The sequence below is a fragment of the Callithrix jacchus genome, chromosome 4 (genome assembly GCF_049354715.1).
Source record: "Callithrix jacchus isolate 240 chromosome 4, calJac240_pri, whole genome shotgun sequence".
NCBI classification, from domain to species: Eukaryota; Metazoa; Chordata; class Mammalia; order Primates; family Cebidae; genus Callithrix; species Callithrix jacchus.
In genome coordinates, this window is record NC_133505.1 from 76,454,590 (window position 1) to 76,472,891 (window position 18,302).

General features: G+C 37.4%; 1 long non-coding RNA gene across 1 annotated transcript; it reads left to right on the top strand.

Moving 5' to 3' along the window:
* Positions 1-1,799: 1,799 nt before the first annotated feature.
* On the top strand, positions 1,800-17,885 carry LOC144582164 (uncharacterized). The gene is made up of 2 exons (XR_013534329.1): positions 1,800-9,293; positions 16,755-17,885. It is a non-coding gene; the product is annotated as an uncharacterized LOC144582164 (long non-coding RNA).
* The last annotated feature ends 417 nt before the right edge of the window (positions 17,886-18,302 follow it).

The window sequence follows — 18,302 nt, forward strand, 5'->3', positions numbered from 1 at the left end:
ATTAACCCTTTGTCAGATGGATAGATTGCAAAAATTTTCTCCCATTCTGTAGGTTGCCTGTTCACTCTAATGATAGTTTCTTTTGCTGTGCAGAAGTTCTTTAATCAGATTCCATTTGTCTAATTTGGCTTTTGTTGCTATTGCTGCTGTTTTAGTCATGAAGTCTTTATCCATCATGCCTGTGTCCTGAATGGTATTGCCTAGGTTTTCTTCTAGGGTTTTATAGTTTTAGGTCTTATGTTTAAGTCTTTAATCCATCTTGAGTTAATTTTTTGTATGGTATAAAGAAGGAGTCAAGTTTCAGTTTTTTGCATATGGCTAGCCAGTTTTCCCAACACCATTTATCAAATAGAGAATCCTTTCCCCATTGATTGTTTTTGTCAGGTTTGTCAAAGACCAAATGGTTGTAGATGCGTTGGTGTTATTTCTGAGGCCTCTGTTCTGTTCCATAGTTCTATATATCTGTTTTGGTGCCAGTACCATGATGTTTTGGTTACTGTAGCCTGGTAGTATAGTTTGAAGTCAGGTAGCATGATGCCTCCAGCTTTGTTCTTTTTGCTTAGGATTGTCTTGGCTATACGGCTCTATTTTTGGTTCCATATGAATTTTAAAGTAGTTTTTTCTAATTATGTGAAGAAAGTCAATAGTTGCTTGATGGGGATAGCATTGAATCTATAAATTACTTTGGGCAGTATGGCCATTTTCATGATATTAATTCTTCATATCGATGAGCATGGAATGTTTTTCCATTTGTTTGTGTCCTCTCTTATTTCCCTGAGCAGTGGTTTGTAGTTCTCCTTGAAGAGGTCCTTCATGTACTTTGTAAGTTGTATTCCTAGGTAATTTATTCTCTGTGTAGCAATTGCAAATGGGAGTTCACTCATGATTTGGCTCTCTGTTTGTCTATTATTGATGTATAAGAAAGCTTCTGATTTTTGCACATTGATTTTGTGTCCTGAGACTTTGCTCAACATGCTTATCAGTTTAAGGAGATTTTGGGTAGAGATGATAAGGTTTTCTAAATATACAGTCATGTCATCTGCAAACAGAGACAATTTGACTTCCTTCCTTCCTATCTGAATATGCTTTCTTTCTTTCCCTTGCCTGATTGCCCTGGCAAGAACTTCTAATACTATGTTGAACAGGAGTGGTGAGAGAGGACATCCTTGTCTAGTGTGAGTTTTCAAAGGAAATGCTTCCAGCTTTTGCCTATTCAATATGATATTGGCTGTGTGTTTGTCATAAATAGCTCTTATTAATTTAAGATATGTTCCTTCAATTTAAGATATGTTCCTTCAATACCTAGTTTTAGCATGAAGGGGAGTTGAATTTTATCAATGACCTTTTCTGCATCTATTGAGATAATCATGTTTTGTCATTGGTTCTGTTTATGTGATGGATTACAGTTGTTGATTTGCATATGTTGAACCAGCCTTGCATCCCAGGGATAAAGCCAACTTAATCATGGCAGATAAATTTTTTGATGTGCTGTTGGATTCAGTTTGCCAGATTTTATTGAGGATTTTGCATCAATGTTTATCAGGGAAACTGGCCTGAAATTTCCTTTTTTTAGTTGTGTCTCTGCCAGGTTTTTGTATCAGGATGATGCTGGCCTCATAAAATGAGTTAGGAAGGAGTCCATCTTTTTCTATTGCTTGGAATACTTTCAAAAGGAATGGTGCCAGCTCCTCTTTGTACCTCTGGTAGAATGTGACTGTGAATCTGTCTGATCCTGGGCTTTTTTTGGTTGGTAGGCTATTAATTACAGCCTTCATTTCAGAACTAGTTATTGGCCTATTCAGAGATTTGACTTCTTCCTGGTTTAGTCTTAGGAGGGTGTATGTGTCCAGGAATTCATCCATTCCTTCTATATTTTCTAGTTTATTCGCATAGAGGTGTTTACCAATCTCTGATGGTAGTTTGTATTTCTGTGGGATCAATGGTGATATCCCCTTTATCATTTTTTTATTTTGCCTATTTGATTCTTATCTCTTTTCTTCTTTATTAGTCTGGCTAGCGGTCTATTTACTTTGTTAATCTTTTGAAAGAACTAGCTCCTGGATTTATTGATTTTCTGAAGGGATTTTCTCTATCTCCTTCAGTTCTGCTCTGATCTTATTTATTGTCTTCTGCTAGCTTTTGAATTTGTTTGTTCTTGCTTCTCTAGTTCTTTTAATTTTGACGTTAGACTGCTAATTTTAGATATTTCCTGCTTTCTCCTGTGGGCATTTAGTGCTATGAATTTCCCTCTAAACACTGCTTTAGCTGTGTCCCAGAGTTTTGGTATGTTGTGTCTTTGTTCTCATTGGTTTCAAAGAACTTCTTTATTTCTGCTTTAATTTCATTATTTACCCAGTAGTCATTCAGGAGTAGGTTGTTCAGTTTCCATGTAGTTGTCTGGTTTTGAGTCAGTTTCTAAATCATAAGTTCTAATTTGATGGCACTGTGCTCTGAGAGACTGTTATGATTCCCATTATTTTGCATTTGCTGAGTAGTGTTTTGCTTCCAATTATGTTGTCAATTTTAGAATAAGTATGATGTGGTGCTGAGAAGAATGTATATTCTGTGGATCTTGGGTGGAGATTTCTGTGGAGATGTCTACTAGGTCCACTTGGTCCAGAGCTGAGTTCAAGTCTTGAATATCCTTGTTTATTTTCTGTATTGTTGATCTGTCTAACATTGACAGTGGGATACTAAAGTCTCCACTATTATTGTATGGGCATCTAAGTCTCTTTGTAGGTCTCTAAGAACTTGTTTTATGAATCTGGGTGTTCCTGTATTGGGTGTATATATATTTAGGATAATTAGCTCTTCTTGTTGCATTGATCCCTTTACCATTATGTAATGCCCTTTCTTTTTTGATCTCTGTTGGTTTAAAGTCTCCTTTATCGGAAACTAGAATATTGCAACATCGTTTTTTGTTTTGTTTTGTTTTGCTTTTTGCATTCCATTTGCTGGTAAATATTCCTCTATCCATTTATTTTGAGCCTATGTGTGTCTTTGCATGTGAGATGGGTCTCCTGAATACAGCACATGGGTTTCAACTCTCTTTCCAATTTGCCAGTCTGTGTCTTTTAATTGGGGTACTTAGCCCATTTGCATTTAAGGTTAATATTGTAATGTGTGAATTTGATCCTGTCATTATGATGCTAGCTGGTAATTTTGCCCAATAGTTAATGCAGTTTCTTCATAGTGTTGATGGTCTTTACAATTTGACATATTTTTGCAGTGGCTGGCACTGGTTTTTCCTTTCCATATTTAGTGCTTCCTTCAGGAGCTCTTGTAAGGCAGGCCTGGTGGTGACAAAATCTCTCAGCATTTGCTTGTCCATAAAGGATTTTATTTCTCCTTCACTTATGAAGCTTAGTTTGGCTGGAATATGAAATTCTGGATTGACATATATATATATATATATATATATATTTTTTTTTTTGAGATGGGGTCTTCCTCTGTTGCCAGGCTGGAGTACAGTGTTGTGATCTCAGCTCACTGCAACCTCTGCCTCCTGGGTTCAAGCGATTCTCCTGCCTCAGCCTCCTGAGTAGCTGGGATTACAGGCACACTCTACCATGCCCAGCTAATTTTTGTATTTTTAGTAGAGACGAGGTTTCACCATGTTGGTCAGGCTGGTCCCAAACTCCTGACCTTGTGTCTGCCTGCCTCGGCCTCCCAGAGTGCTGGGATTACAAGCATGAGCCAGTGTGCCTGGCCTGAAAATCATTTAAGAATGTTGAATATTGGCCCCCACTCTCTTCTGGTTTGTATGGTTTCTGCAGAGAGATCCACAGTTAGTCTGATGGGCTTCCTTTTGGGGACCTTTCTCTCTGTCTGTCCTTAACATTTTTTCCTTCATTTCAACCTTGGTGAAATCCAATGATTATGTGTCTTGGGGTTGCTCCTCTCAAGGAGTATCTTTGTGGTGTTCTCTGTATTTCCTGAATTTGAATGTTGGCCTGTCTTGCTAGATTGGGGAAGTTCTCCTGGATAATATTTTGAAGTGTTTTCCAACTTGGTTCCATTCTCCCTGTCACTTCAAGTGCACCAATCAAACATAGGTTTGGCCTTTCCACATAGTCCCATATTTCCTGAATGCTTTGTTCATTCCTTTTTGTCTTCTTTTTCTCTAATCTTGTCTTCATGCTTTATTTCATTAAGTTGATCTCTGATATTCTTTCCTCTGTTTGATCTATTCTGCTATTGATAGTTGGGTGTGCTTCACAAAGTTTTTGTCCTGTGTTTTTCAGCTCCATCAGGTCATTTATGTTCTTTTCTAAACTGTTATTCTAGTTAGCAATTCCTCTAACTGTTTTTCAATGTTCTTAGCTTCCTTGCATTAACTCAGAGCATTCTTCTTTCAGAGGAGTTTGTTTTTATCCACCTTCTGAAGCCTACTTCTGTAAATTCATCAAACTCATTCTCCCTCTAGTTTTATTCCCTTGCTGGTGAGGAGTTGTGATAATTTGGAGGAGACGAAGCATTCTAGTTTTTGGAATTTTCAGCATTTTTGTGCTGATTTTTCCTCATCTTCATAGATTTATCTACATTTGATTTTTGATATTGGTGACCTTCCGATAGGGTTTTTGTGTGAATGTCCTTTTTTTTTTTTTTTTTTTTTGAGACGGAGTTTCGCTTCTGTTACCCAGGCTGGAGTGCAATGGCACGATCTTGGCTCACCGCAACCTCCGCCTCCTGGGTTCAGGCAATTCTCCTGACTCAGCCTCCCAAGTAGCTGGGATTACAGGCACAAGCCACCATGCCCAGCTAATTTTTTGTATTTTTAGTAGAGATGGGGTTTCACCATGTTGAACAGGATAGTCTCGATCTCTTGACCTCGTGATCCACCCGCCTCGGCCTCCCAAAGTGCTGGGATTACAGGCATGAGCCACCGTGCCCGGCCATGGATGTCCTTTTTGTTGAAGTTGATGTTATTCTTTTCTGTTTGTTATTTTCCTTCTAACAGTCAGGCCCCTCTGCTGCAGGTCTGCTGGAGTTTCCTGGGAGTCCACTTAAGACTCTGTTTGCCTGGGTATCACCAGCAGAGACTGCAGAGCAGCAAAGATTGCTGCCTGTTCCTTCCTCTGGAAGCTTCATTCCAGAGGGGCACCCACCAGATGCCAGCCAGAGCTCTCTTATATAAGGTGTCTGTTGATCTCTGCTGGGAGGTGTCTCCCAGTCAGGAGGCATGGGGATCAGGAACCCACTGGAGGAGGCAGTCTGTCTCTTAGCTGAGCTTGTGTGCTGTGCTGGGAGATCCAATGCTCTCTTCAGAGCCAGCAGGCAGGAATGTTTAAGTCTGCTAAAGCTGCACCTACAGCTGCCCCGTCCCCCAGGTGCTCTGTCCCAGGGAGATGGGAGTTTTATCTATAAGTCCCTGACTGGAGCTACTGCCTTACTTTCAGAGATGCCCTGCCCAGAGAGGAGGAATCTAAAGAGGCAGTCTGGCTACAGCAGCTTTGCCAAGCTGTGGTGAGTTCTGCCCAGTTCAAACTTCCCAGTGGCTTTGTTTACACTGTGAGGGGAAAACCACCTACTCAAGCCTCAATCATGGCAGATGCCCCTACCCCCACCAAGCTTGAGTCAACTTCAGACTGCTATGCTGGCAGCAAGAATTTCAAGCCAGTGGATCTTAGCTTGCTGGCTCCATGGGGGAGGGTTGAGGGAAATGCTGAGCTAGACCATTTGACTCTCTGGCTTCAGCCCCCTTTCCAGGGGAGTGAATGGTTCTGTTTCTCTGGCATTGCAGGCACCACTGGGTTATTAAAAAAACAAAAAACTCCTGCAGCTAGCTTGGTGTCTGCCCAAACAGCTGCCTAGTTTTGTGCTTGAAACCCAGGGCCCTGGTGATATAGGCACCTGAGGAAATCTCCTGGTCTGTGGGTTGCAAAGATGGTGGGAAAAATGTAGTATCTGGGTTGGAATGCACCATTCCTCATGGCAGTCCCTCATAGCCTCCCATGGCTAGGGGAGTGAGTTCCCCGACCCCTTGTACTTCCCGGGTGAGGCAACACCCCACCCTGCTTCTGCTCACCCTCCATGGGCTGCACCCTCTGTCTAACCAGTCTCAATGAGATGAGCCAGGTACCTTAATTGGAAATACAGAAATTATCCACCCTCTGCATTGATCTCACTGGGAGCTACAGACTGGAGCTGTTCCTATTCGGCCATCTTGCCCAGGTCCAGTGTTGAAACTTTTAAGTATTATATTAGTTATTTGAATGTCTTCTTTTGTGAATTAGCATTTGATATATTTTTCCATTTTTCTACCTAAGTCTATCTTAATAAAGTATGCCTCAGATATTATGACAATGAATCCGCTTACATGTTTACAGACATTTCCCCAAATTAAGTGCTTTCATATTTTGTTTGGCATATTTAGATAAATAAGGTTTTAATTATCTTTATTTATATTAGTCCATTTTCTTGCAGATTTTAAAATATTGCTTTAATGCTTGGAAGGTTCTCTTCCATTTTCAGATGATACAAACATCTGATTATTTGGCCTTTTGAAAATATTTAACTCTTTAATCTAGCTACAATTTAATTTGCAATATAGTATAAAGATCTAACATTTTCCCCCAGTAGTTAACCAACTATCCTAGTACTATTTATCAAGTAATTTATTCTTTATCTATGGGAGTATAACTACCTTTATCATATACATGATTTTATTTGTAGGCTCTCTTTTCCATTTCACTAATGTGTTTGTCTATATCTGAGACAATACTGTTTCATTCTAATTATTGTAACTTTGAAGATCTTTTCGATATCTGGGTATGGCATGTCTCCTTCAATATAATTTTGTCAAAACCTTCTTGACTGTTTTCACCTATTATTTTCTCACCTATTTCTTTAATAATAAATTAACTTTGGTGTGATATGGTTGGCTGTGTCCCCACCCAAATCTCATCTTGAATTGTAGCTCCTATAATTCCCATGTGCTTTGGGAAGGATCTGTTAGGAAATAATTGAATCATGGGGGTAGTTTCTCCCATAATATTCCCATGGTAGTGATTAAGTCTCATGAGATCTGATGGCTTTATAAAAGGTTTTCCCTTTCACTTGGCTCTCATTCCCTCTTGCCTGCCACCATGTAAAATGTGCCTTTTGCCTTCTGCCATGATTATGAGGCCTTCCCAGCCACATGGAACTGTGAGTTCATTAAACCTCTTTTCCTTTATAAATTATCCAGTCTCAGATATGTCTTTATTAGCAGGAGAACGAGTCAATACACAGTGTGATTTAATCAATTATTTGTCCAGAGCATATCACATGTATTCATTTCATATTTGTATTTGTGGTCTCAGCAGAGTTGATAGTTTTCTTCATGTTGGTCTTCATGTAGCAGGTGTATGTTCCTGTAGGTCAGAAGTTCAGTTGGCTTGGATGATTTTCTGCTCTGGTTTCACAAGGTTGAAATCAAGGTGTCATCAGGATTGCAGCATTTTCTGTCTCTTAACAATGCTTAATTCTAAGGTCCTATATAGCTTCATTTGTTCTCCTTGTGGATCTTAATATTTATTTGGGAGATGTGAGGATATCTGGAATCAGGCTACTGTTATTATTCTTTAACTTAATTTTTACAACAGTTTTATAAGTTATTATCACTTCTCAGTCCATTAAATAAGAGAAAACTGGGGCCCACAGAAGTTAAATATTACTTAAGAATGAGGTAAGTGGGACACCTATGATTTGCTGATACACATTTAATAAAATTTCAGGGTTGAAGAAACTGTAACATTTCCATTGCTCAGTGGCCACTGAAATTCCTGCTTGAGTATCTCCAGTAATAAGGGACTCATTGCCTCTGAATGAGCCTGCTTCATTTTTGGATTCTCTAAATATGGCTAAAAATTATGTTGTGTTGAATTCTGCTTCTACGTATCTTCAACTGTGGTCCAAGTTATGCACTTTGGGGTTGGAGCATAGTTTAAATATAAGCCTCTATCCTTGTTCTAGCCCATTATTGGAAGACAGCAATGCACCATGGTTTTCAATAATACACTTTTAATTTTTTTTTAAGAAATAAAGTTTTTGCCATATTGCCCAGGCTGAAATGCAGTGGTCATTCATATGCATGATCATAGCAAACTGCAGCCTCAAATCCTTGCCTCAAGTTTCCTAAGTAGCTGCAATTGGCTCAATCATACATTTCTGAGGGCCCTTCATCAAATGGCCACATTGTTTTACTTGCTTTACTTATACCTCTATTGTGTGGTAATGAACACAGTACTTGGAAAATGCCAACATAAAATAAAGTAGGCAATTTGTTGTCCTACTTTGGAAATTATATCCTGTGTATGTATATTTTGGGGTATGTTTATCTATGATTACATACAAGTTGTATTAATTTTTTGGAACATTATGTCACTCTGTGGGCCACATAGGTAGTGGTTAGGAAAATTCCTAAGTCTTTTTCCATATGTGATGATTTGCTACAGCTACTGTACTGTAGTAAATGCTGTAAAATGTAACCACTGGGGGAAACTGGGTAAAACGTACATAGGATCTCTCCAAACAATTTTTGCAACTTCTCATAAATCTATAATTATTTCCAAATATTTCCCCATGAAGTCCTTGTGCAATTAGCCGTCTGACGCCAAGAACTGGACTTCCATATTTATACCAATTCAATTTCATTGTATCCAATCCTGCCCATTCTTTCAGGCTGCTGAGATTTCACTTGGACCTTGATTCATCTACTGTAACACTGTTTCTTTTAAAAAATAAATCAAAAATATAAATCATAACTCCAATAATATTAATAAAAATTAAAATGTGATGAACAGGACTGAAAGCAGAGTCCTATTGCCTGGCACTCAAATCCTCCCCCTAAATTGATGATTCTTAAAGCAATACTTTTAAAGCTATATGACAAGCTATTGGGAGAATACAACCCCTTTTCTTTTAGCCATTTAACATTTATTAATGCACACCTACCTGAAAATGTAGTCAATCATTTGAGGATCTTATAAAACTTAGGATTTTTACTTCAGATAAATGGATCAAATAATCTTCTCTTTCAATACATCATCTTCATTCTTTCCCTGCCTTTCCACCCCCTACCCTAGTCCTTTTCTCAAAGAATAAAATCCACATAGGTACCTTTTAATATATTCCATTGTTTCATCTCAGTATCACCAGTACATAATGTTACATGCTTTCTATTAGCTCTTTGTCAGCATGTATTGGCATTTTAATTTTACCTTAGTGTTTTTTCTCTTCTCCTCAGACAGGAAAACAATACATTTGCCAGTTGGCTGCCTGTATGTTCCTAATAATAGACTGACCTAATTGTAAGTATATTCACTGAACATGGGGAACTTATCACCTACAGTGGGGCATAAAAAGATTATTTCTGGGCTGGGTGCGATGGCTCAAGCCTGTAATCCCAGCACTTTGGGAGGCTGAGGCGGGTGGATCACGAGGTCAAGAGATCAAGACCATCCTGGTCAACACAGTGAAACCCCGTGTCTACTAAAAATACAAAAAATTAGCTGGGCATGGTGGTGTGTGCCTGTAATCCCAGCTACTCAGGAGGCTGAGTCAGGAGAATTGCTTGAACCCAGGAGGCGGAGGTTGCAGTGAGCCGAGATTGCGCCATTGCACTCCAGCCTGGGTAACAAGAGTGAAACTCCATCTAAAAAAAAAATATATATATATATATATATATAGTATTTCTAATTAAGATAGCAATGAGAATATTTCATAGGAATTTATCTCCTGTAAAATTCTTATATAGTAATAAACATCCACATAAGCTCAATATAGTGAAAGACACATTATTCTCAATGGAAAATCAAGATATTTTTAAATGAAAGCCTGTCATATTTAGACATATATCAAATCCCTGCTCCCAAAACAAATAGAACAACAAAAAACCTGAAGGCTTACTGTAATTAAGTAGACATTAGACCAAATACAGGACCTATTGGAACAGCTACACTTTACAAAGGAGTATAAATTTCACCTGAACTTTATTTGCTAGTTGTTATTACCAACAGAAAATGCTGATGCTCTTCGAGTCACCAAGAAAGGCTTCATCCTCTAAGATACAAAAAAGTTTAATATGTCTTCAGATTATAGAAAAATGATATAGCAAAACTAATCTGTATGCTCATTTGTATATTAATTGCTGTGCTGGTTATAAGAATCTGTGCACATAATAACATGGTGTAGAACACACACACACACACACACACACACACACTGTCACAGTACCAATGTCAGTTTATTGGTCTTGCTACTGTGCTGTAACCAGGGAAAACTAGATGAAAGGTACACAGGCTCTCTCCAAACAATTTTTGCAACTTCTTCTAAATCTATAATTATTTCCACATTAAAATAAAAACATTCCAAACCTACATAATCTATTCACTGTATAGTTTATCCCACAAAAGTTAGCTCAGTTATCATTCAACCAGTATTTGCCAAGATTAAACATAAATTTATTGCCTTTAGTCATTTCTAGAATGAGGCAGGACTATAAACAAATAAACTAGTTTAGAAGAATTACTGAATGTTAGGAGTTTTGTGATTAAATGAATAAAGTAACCTTACAAAGTTAAAGTAATCAGTCAATTTTCAGCAAGTAAAAGAAAGAAAACCCCCAACTCTAAAAAGTTAGGTCTGCTAATTAAGGGGTTAAAGCCTTCTTTTTGTTTTTTTTTTCCTTATTACATGAACATGTACTGCATCACAGGTCATTCCATACTCAAATAATGCAAGAGGCAAGGTTCTCAGAGTCTTCTATTCATTTATTTTCAGGAAGATACTCCTCAGGAAAGAATTAGAGTTGCATGTGGTTCTCTGTTGTTCACTGTGATCATAGTCAATGCCATACAGCTAAACTGTTGGGCATACTCAGCTGGCAGATTGGGAGATCCTCACAATTCTAAATTTAAACATATGAACCTGGATAATTTGGTATTGTGTACATAAAGGGATTACACACACACACACACACACACACACACACACACACACACACGAAACTGACCCAATAGTCTCATAGTTTTTTTTTAAATAAACATAGAAATTGCCCCATCTGGTTTTAAAACTTGAAACTTACATTTGGTTTATTAGAGTTCCTTCCTCAGGAAACCACCTTCAGACATCTCAAAAGAAAAAAAGTATTAAAAGAACTGAAACTCACCAGATCTCCACATCCAGACAATGAGATGCCAGACCCTTCATTCATCATGATTGCTTCCTTACCCCTCCTCTCTAGTTCCTGTTTTCTTACACACTGTTAAATTTCTTCCCTGCTGTGTAAACCCCTAGCTGGTCAGGGAGATGGATTTGGGACTGAGCTCCCATCTCCTTGGCTGCAGCACCAGATTAAAGCCTTCTTCCTTGGCAGTACTCATCATCTCAGTCACTAGCCTTCTGTGCAGCAAGGAGCAGCAGGACCTAGACTGAACCCCTGGTGTTTCGGTAGCATGCACATATATACATACATACATACATATGGATGGTGGAATTACTTTATAGAGCCAGAGTGTCTGAGTGACAACCTATAAGAGGGTGAAGTCTTGTAGCAGCTCACACTGTGAATAAGCACAGTGAGGAATATGAGTAACACTTCGGATATATTAGCATTCTTTAGCTAATATTATTGACAGTCTATTGCTAGAACTTGAGTCTTATAATTAAGCAAGCCATGAAAATTTCTCATGATCCTGTAGATCATCATATTAAGCTCCAGACCAAACATGTAGGCCACAGAATGACAAAGATTTTTCTTCTATATTTTCTTAATCTTAATCTTAGACTAACCATAGACATCAGATTGAATTTTTAAGCACTTTCATAAAATTAAAAGGCAAGTAAAAGAATGAAATTTGGGCTCCTACAGGTCATGTGATACCAAAAGAGCAGAAATAAATGAAAAAACCATGGATCGTTGAGTCAGAGAGCCCTGGATTCTAGATAAATACCTGGCACCAATAAGCTTAAGAGTGTGTGAGAGTTATTTAGGCAAATTAAGTTAGAGGAGATTATGTCATGGTTACAAACACTCTCCTTCCTCCAACCCTGCCTTGAATCTCAGGAGTTTATCAATTAATCTGTGTGTCCAACACCAGTAAGCACAGTGGTGCTATCCAATCTAGCCATTCAAAGATCAAGGTGATAAAGACTCTGTCTTGAAAAACCTTTCAACAATGCAGGAGGATGGGTACACAAACTCTTAATACTTCCCTGGCTCTTCTGTTCACATTTCATTGATGAAAACAAATCTCACAGCCACACCTAACCTCAGAAGATGTAGAGAAGTACAATTGATAAAGGCAGAAGAGAGCCGAATGCCTAGGCAAATAGGGAAAGGTCCCCAGAGAGTCTCTGACCCATCCCACAAGTCTTTAGAGTAGATGCTTTGTGCAGATAGGGGAACCAGCAAAGGGGGCTCATCTAGGCATGCCCCACAACCACTGGGGGGAATGGGGTGGAGCCACCAGGAATTCATGCCTCATGAGGGGAAGGAGTTGGGCCTCTTCATCTTGTGTGTGGTGGCCTGGTATTCAATTTTTGTGAGGTGGAAACCTACATACAGCACCCCTCTCTTTGTTGACAGCTTTCTTTTCACTTAATAAATTCCATCCTCGGCTGGGCAAGGTGGCTCACACCTGTAACCCCAGCACTCTGGACGCTAAGGTGGGTGGATCACGAGGTCAGGCAATTTAGACTAGCCTGGCCAACATAGTGAAACCTCATCTCTACTAAAAGTACAAAAAATTAGCTGGGTGTGGTGGTGGGTACCTGTAGTCCAAATTACATGGGAGGCTGAGGCAGGAGAATTGCTTGAACCTGGGAGGTAAAGGTTGCAGTGAGCCAAGATCATGCACTGCACTCCAGCCTGGGCAACAGTGCGGGACTCCATCTCAAAAAAAAAAAATCCATCCTCCTCACTGTTCCATGTGTCCGTTTGCCTAATTTTTCCTGGTTGTAAGACAAGAACTGGATTTAGCTAAACTAAGGAGCAAAAAATCCTGCATTACAATCTTTTCATGTGCCAGAGGAGAACAGGAAGATTCATAAACAACTCCAGTTACTGCCACATTTTCTTAAATCTTTCAACTTTAGTTTCCTTCCCTGGAAAATCAGGAAGATGATACCTAAATTAGAGGATGCTTTTACTTATCACTTCACAGTCACAATCAGACCCCTGGTACCACACTGCCTAGGTTGCAATCCCAGTTTTAAAGCTTGTTAGCATAACCTTGGGCAGTTTTCTTAATCTCTCTCATCTCAGATTTCTCATTTGAAAAATAATGTCCATGCTTATTACTGAACTGTGAGGATAAAATCAGTTAATATAAGCAAAATGTTTAGAATAGTGTCAAGTTCATAGTAAGGACACTTAAGTATTTGCTCTTGGCCCCTGGCATGGCTTTGGAATGTACAGTACCCTCTGTGATTATTGGTTATCATTATTATTACTATAATAGAAGCCTGGGGTGCTGCTGTCCAGCATTGACTTACTGAATACCTGTGAAAAGAAAGTCAGTAAAAAAATCAGATTCCATCAAATGAGTTGGAGTAGATTATGTAGAATTTTCAAAGGTTCACTGAAGTATAAGTTTAGCAATAAGCTGTACAATAGGGGTAGTCCCCAGAAAATTAGAAGTTTCCTGAGGTGGGAGCATCTACTTGCTTGCCACTAATGTCCAATGTTAAGACTGAGCTGAGTATTTGTGGAGTGGGATGGGTTGGAATGGTCCAGCATAATTGCAGTGATTGCACTGCAAATAACAATGTCTAATCAGATAGGAAGTCAGGCAGAGACTGGCTTCTTCAGCACACTCATACAACTGGGCTAGCTACAACACTGAAACTATTTTTAAATTCAAAGGTGGTTTTTAAAAACATGGAATTTTATTTATCTTTTTACCTTAGAGTATTTGATAGTTTTAGATGCTATTATAAAAGTAGCATCTTTTAAAAATTTTAATTTTTGTTTGTTGCTAATATATATACAACTGATTTTAATATATTAACCATCTAGTTTTCCAATGATAAATTTAACCAAAATAACACCTAAAAAAATAAACCCTGCTTTCTGCAATTTTAAAATGAAGAGAACAAAATTATATTTAAGTTTATAGAAATCTAAGCCAGAGTAGTTTATAGAAGTATATCATCACTAGGTATGAAAATATAATTTAAACACAGAGAGACCAGGAGACTATAAATTCATAAATGAATAAAGCACATATGACACCTTTATTTCTACTTTTTTTTTTTTTTTTTAAATACAGGGTTTCACCATGTTGGTCAGGCTGGTCTTGAACTCCTGACCTCAGGTGATCCGCTCACCTTGGCCTCCAAAGTGCTTGGATTACAGGCATGAGCTACCACGCCCGGCCTTCTACTGCATTTTTAATGACACCATTAGGCTTACAATGCTTGTCAATTAAAGCCTTAAAGCTTATGTATTTTTTTAAAACATAAATGGATGTTTACATTTAAAAGTAGTCTGTTCTTTTAAAGTCTTTATAGTGTTTGCTTAGCAACAAATATACAAACATAACATAAAGATAAATCATCCTTACCAGCGTTTAGAGAGTTACAAACTGAATAGAGTTAGGTTCAAATTAATAAAATTTACTTGTATCATATACAATGATAATTTTAATATACATAACATACGTTACATATATAAACACACTAACATGTAACTTTTTATATTATATAACTCCTTAGCAATGTTATCTCAGCAAATATGAAGAATTTCAGAAGTTCATGGAAAATACATATTATAGAGAAACTATATATGGATTTCAATTGTTGTGTTTTGCATCAAACTAAACTTGTACTAACTTGTAACATGTCTGAACAGGATCTATTTTGAGGCACAAAAAAGGATAACAAATCAGTCTGACAAAAGTCCTTATCAGAGCAATGTGAATTCTGCTAAAATTGAAGCAAGAACATCAAATTTTTGGGGAAGCTTGGGTGGGAGAATGGGGAAATCACTGCTGCTTTACAAAATGTTTGTGGGGACAATGCCCTAAAGAAATCAGCAGTTTACAAATGAATAATTTATTTTAAGAAAAGATGAGATGATGTTGAAGATGAAATTCACTACAGAAGACAAATCACATCAATTTGCAAGGAAAAAAAAATCTTGTTTATGCCCTAATTGAAGAGTACTGAAAAAAAAAATATCTTGTTTGTGCCCTAATTGAAGAGTACTGATGATTAATAGCACAAACCATAGCCGACACCACAGACATTCCAACTGGTTCAGCTTAGACAATTCTGACTGCAAAATTAAATTTGAGCAAACTTTCCACTCAATAGGTGCCAAAATCATTGTGCTTAGACGAGCTGCAGACAAGAGCAGAGCTTTCAATGGAAATTTTAAACAAGTGAGATCAAGGTCTTAAAGCTTTTCTTTGAAGGATTATGATAGGAGATGAAACATGGCTTTACTGGTATGATCCTGAAGACAAAGCACAATCAAAGCAATGGCTACCAAGAAGGGGAAGTGGTCCAGTCAAAGCAAAAGCAAAGCAGTCAAGAACTAAGGTCATGGCAACAGTGTTTTTTTTGGGGTGCTTAAGTCTTTTTGCTTGCTAACTTTCTGAAAGGCCAAAGAATGATAACATCTACTTATATTATGAGACTGTTTGGGGAAAGCTAGCCAAAACTTTAGCAGAAAAAATGTCCAGGAAAGCTAGGGAGTCCCTCTCCACTATGACAATGCTTCTGTTCATTCTTCTCATCAAACAAGGGCAATTTTGCAAGAGTTTCAATGTAACTTCACTAAGACATCCACTTTACTGTCCTAATTTCACTCATTTGGACTTTTGTTTCCTAATCTTAAAAAAATCTGTCAGAGAACCCATTTTTCTTCAGTTAATAATGTAAAAAAGATAGCACTGATGTGGTGAAATTCCCAAGACCCTGTTCTTTAGGAATAGAACAAATGTCTGGTATCATTGCTTACAAAAGTGTCTTGACCTTAATGGAGCTTATGCTGAGAAATAAGGTTTATAGTTTTTATTTTTATCTTTTAATTCAATTTTTCCATGAATATCTTGAAGTCCCCTCATATTTATATAATAATGACCTCTCAAGTATGCTTAGTAATTAATCTTACTTACCCATGTCACAAAACAGGCTAGTTAACACACAGAACATATCTAGAAGAATAATACTAAACAAAAAATAAAATGATGTAGCTTTATATCAAAGTTTTTCATAGGCAATAAAATAAATGTTCTGAAATATTTAAATACATTTGGTTTTGAAAGACAGGGCAATAAAAAGATTTAATAAAATTATATATTTTACATATATACATAAAGAAGATATTTATATTCTGACATGTAATATATTTACTTGTAAGTTCCATGAGAGAAAGGACTTTGTTTCCATTCTTTGCTATATCCCTTGTGCCTAGAAGTTAACATAGTAGATGCTCAAAAAATAATTCTTGAATAATGAAATGAATTTCAGCACATATTTCAGTAAGTTTTGAAACACCTGTATTCATGACTAAAAGTTAACATAAATTTAGATCTGGAATATTTGAATGTCCCCTCTTTTAATTTAGGCAGAAAAGTGAAATGCTATGGCAAAGCATATGCTTCACTCTCTTCTTCATAGAGTTGCTTTTCCCCTTAACCATGTTATCTGCCTCTCCTAGCAGAAAGTAAAATTCCAAACGTCTACAACAATTATTTCTTTGAGGAGACTGTTGAACATTGTCTCAAAGAGCGTTTTTTTTTTTTTTTTTTTTTTTTTTTAAGCCTGTAGGCAAAATCTAAAAAGGTTAATGACTCAACCAAGCCGGAGTTGCTCAGCAATCATGTCAACAGTATCTATCTACTGTTCAAGGTCAGTTTGTTCAAGTACTTCCCTGAAATCACATGCTAAAGTCATTGTATTTATATACTTTTAAAAAATAAACTCACATGAAACAATTGCTCCTATTGTATTAGACTCTACTCTCAGTGAGGAGGTAAAATTAAAAGCTCCTCTAATACTTCTAAAGTAGTAGAGTCTCTAGGTGACTGGTATGTGCTGATATGCCAAGACTATAGTAATTTTGTTCAGATTTGTTTAATATTTAAGGTAAGCATGAAGTTAATTATTTAACTTCTTAAGGACTTGTTACATAATAATATTTAAATATTCTCTTTGACAAGAAGGCTTATTTCATATTACCTTTTAATAAAACAGTTATGGACTCAAATTTTGGGTAAGTTAAATTCTAGATTAGATGTTTGATCTAGACCTTTGATTTAAACAATTTACATGAAAGAGTTTTTCTGGTTAAGGCTGAACTTATCAGTTAGTTCTGTAGATTTTTCTTAAAATTATCTTCTTATATTCCATTCCCTACCTCTGTATTTTCCTTCCTCTCCTGTCCTCCAACAATAATCCTATCTTTTCCTGAAATATGGAACTATATTCTAGCTTTAAAGAGCAGACCTTACTCATATTGTTTATCATTACCTCTCTTAAAGCATGGGGCTCCACAGCATCTTTGATCCCTGATAAAATACAAGTCCCAAGACACCAGAATTTTTTTTTGCTTTAAGAAAAGGAGACTTAAGTGTAGAATCCATCAGGTTAAAGGAGAAATGTTTAACTTAACGTATAGGTAATGTTATGTTGATTTTACAGATGAGGCTACAGCAACCCACAAAACGTAGCCTCATACAAGTTACCAGAACTTTTATCATTTACGTATCTGGTAATCTTCTTTTTCTTTTAAACTGGGTGAAACAGTTCAAAGATAACTGATGTTATAGATTATCTTACATTTCTTCGGGTGGGTTAGTCAATTCACCTTTTTTCCTTTTACAGTTGACCTCAGAAACAAACACGGGATAGAATCAATTCTAAGACATATAGAAATATTCAAAATCCATTTCTCTTAGTTGATTTCCAAGGCAGAGAGAGTAAACAGCCTTCTCCCAGCTTTCTTATTTTCCACAGCTGAGAGTGTAGGATGTTTACAGTATCTGTCACTCAGTGCTTTCTAGGGTGGGGTTGGCGGTCAGCAGCACAAGCCTCAGGAAACCCAGCACCATTTCAAGATACCATAATATGTCACAGGAAAAGATCAGAAAAGTATACTTGGGACTAAATTATGGCTCTTTTAGGAGTAGGGCTGGAAGGGTGGGTGGGGAGGCCATAGGACTGACTTTGTGCTGCCTGCTCAGTTCTTGTTTTCTTCCTGTTTTGCACATCCTAGGATATTCCTAAGGTCTCTAGCTTTGGGCTTGCACACTCGTGGATTTGGTTAATTTTGAATTTTCAATATTCTGTGCTTTCCCAAAATGGTCTCA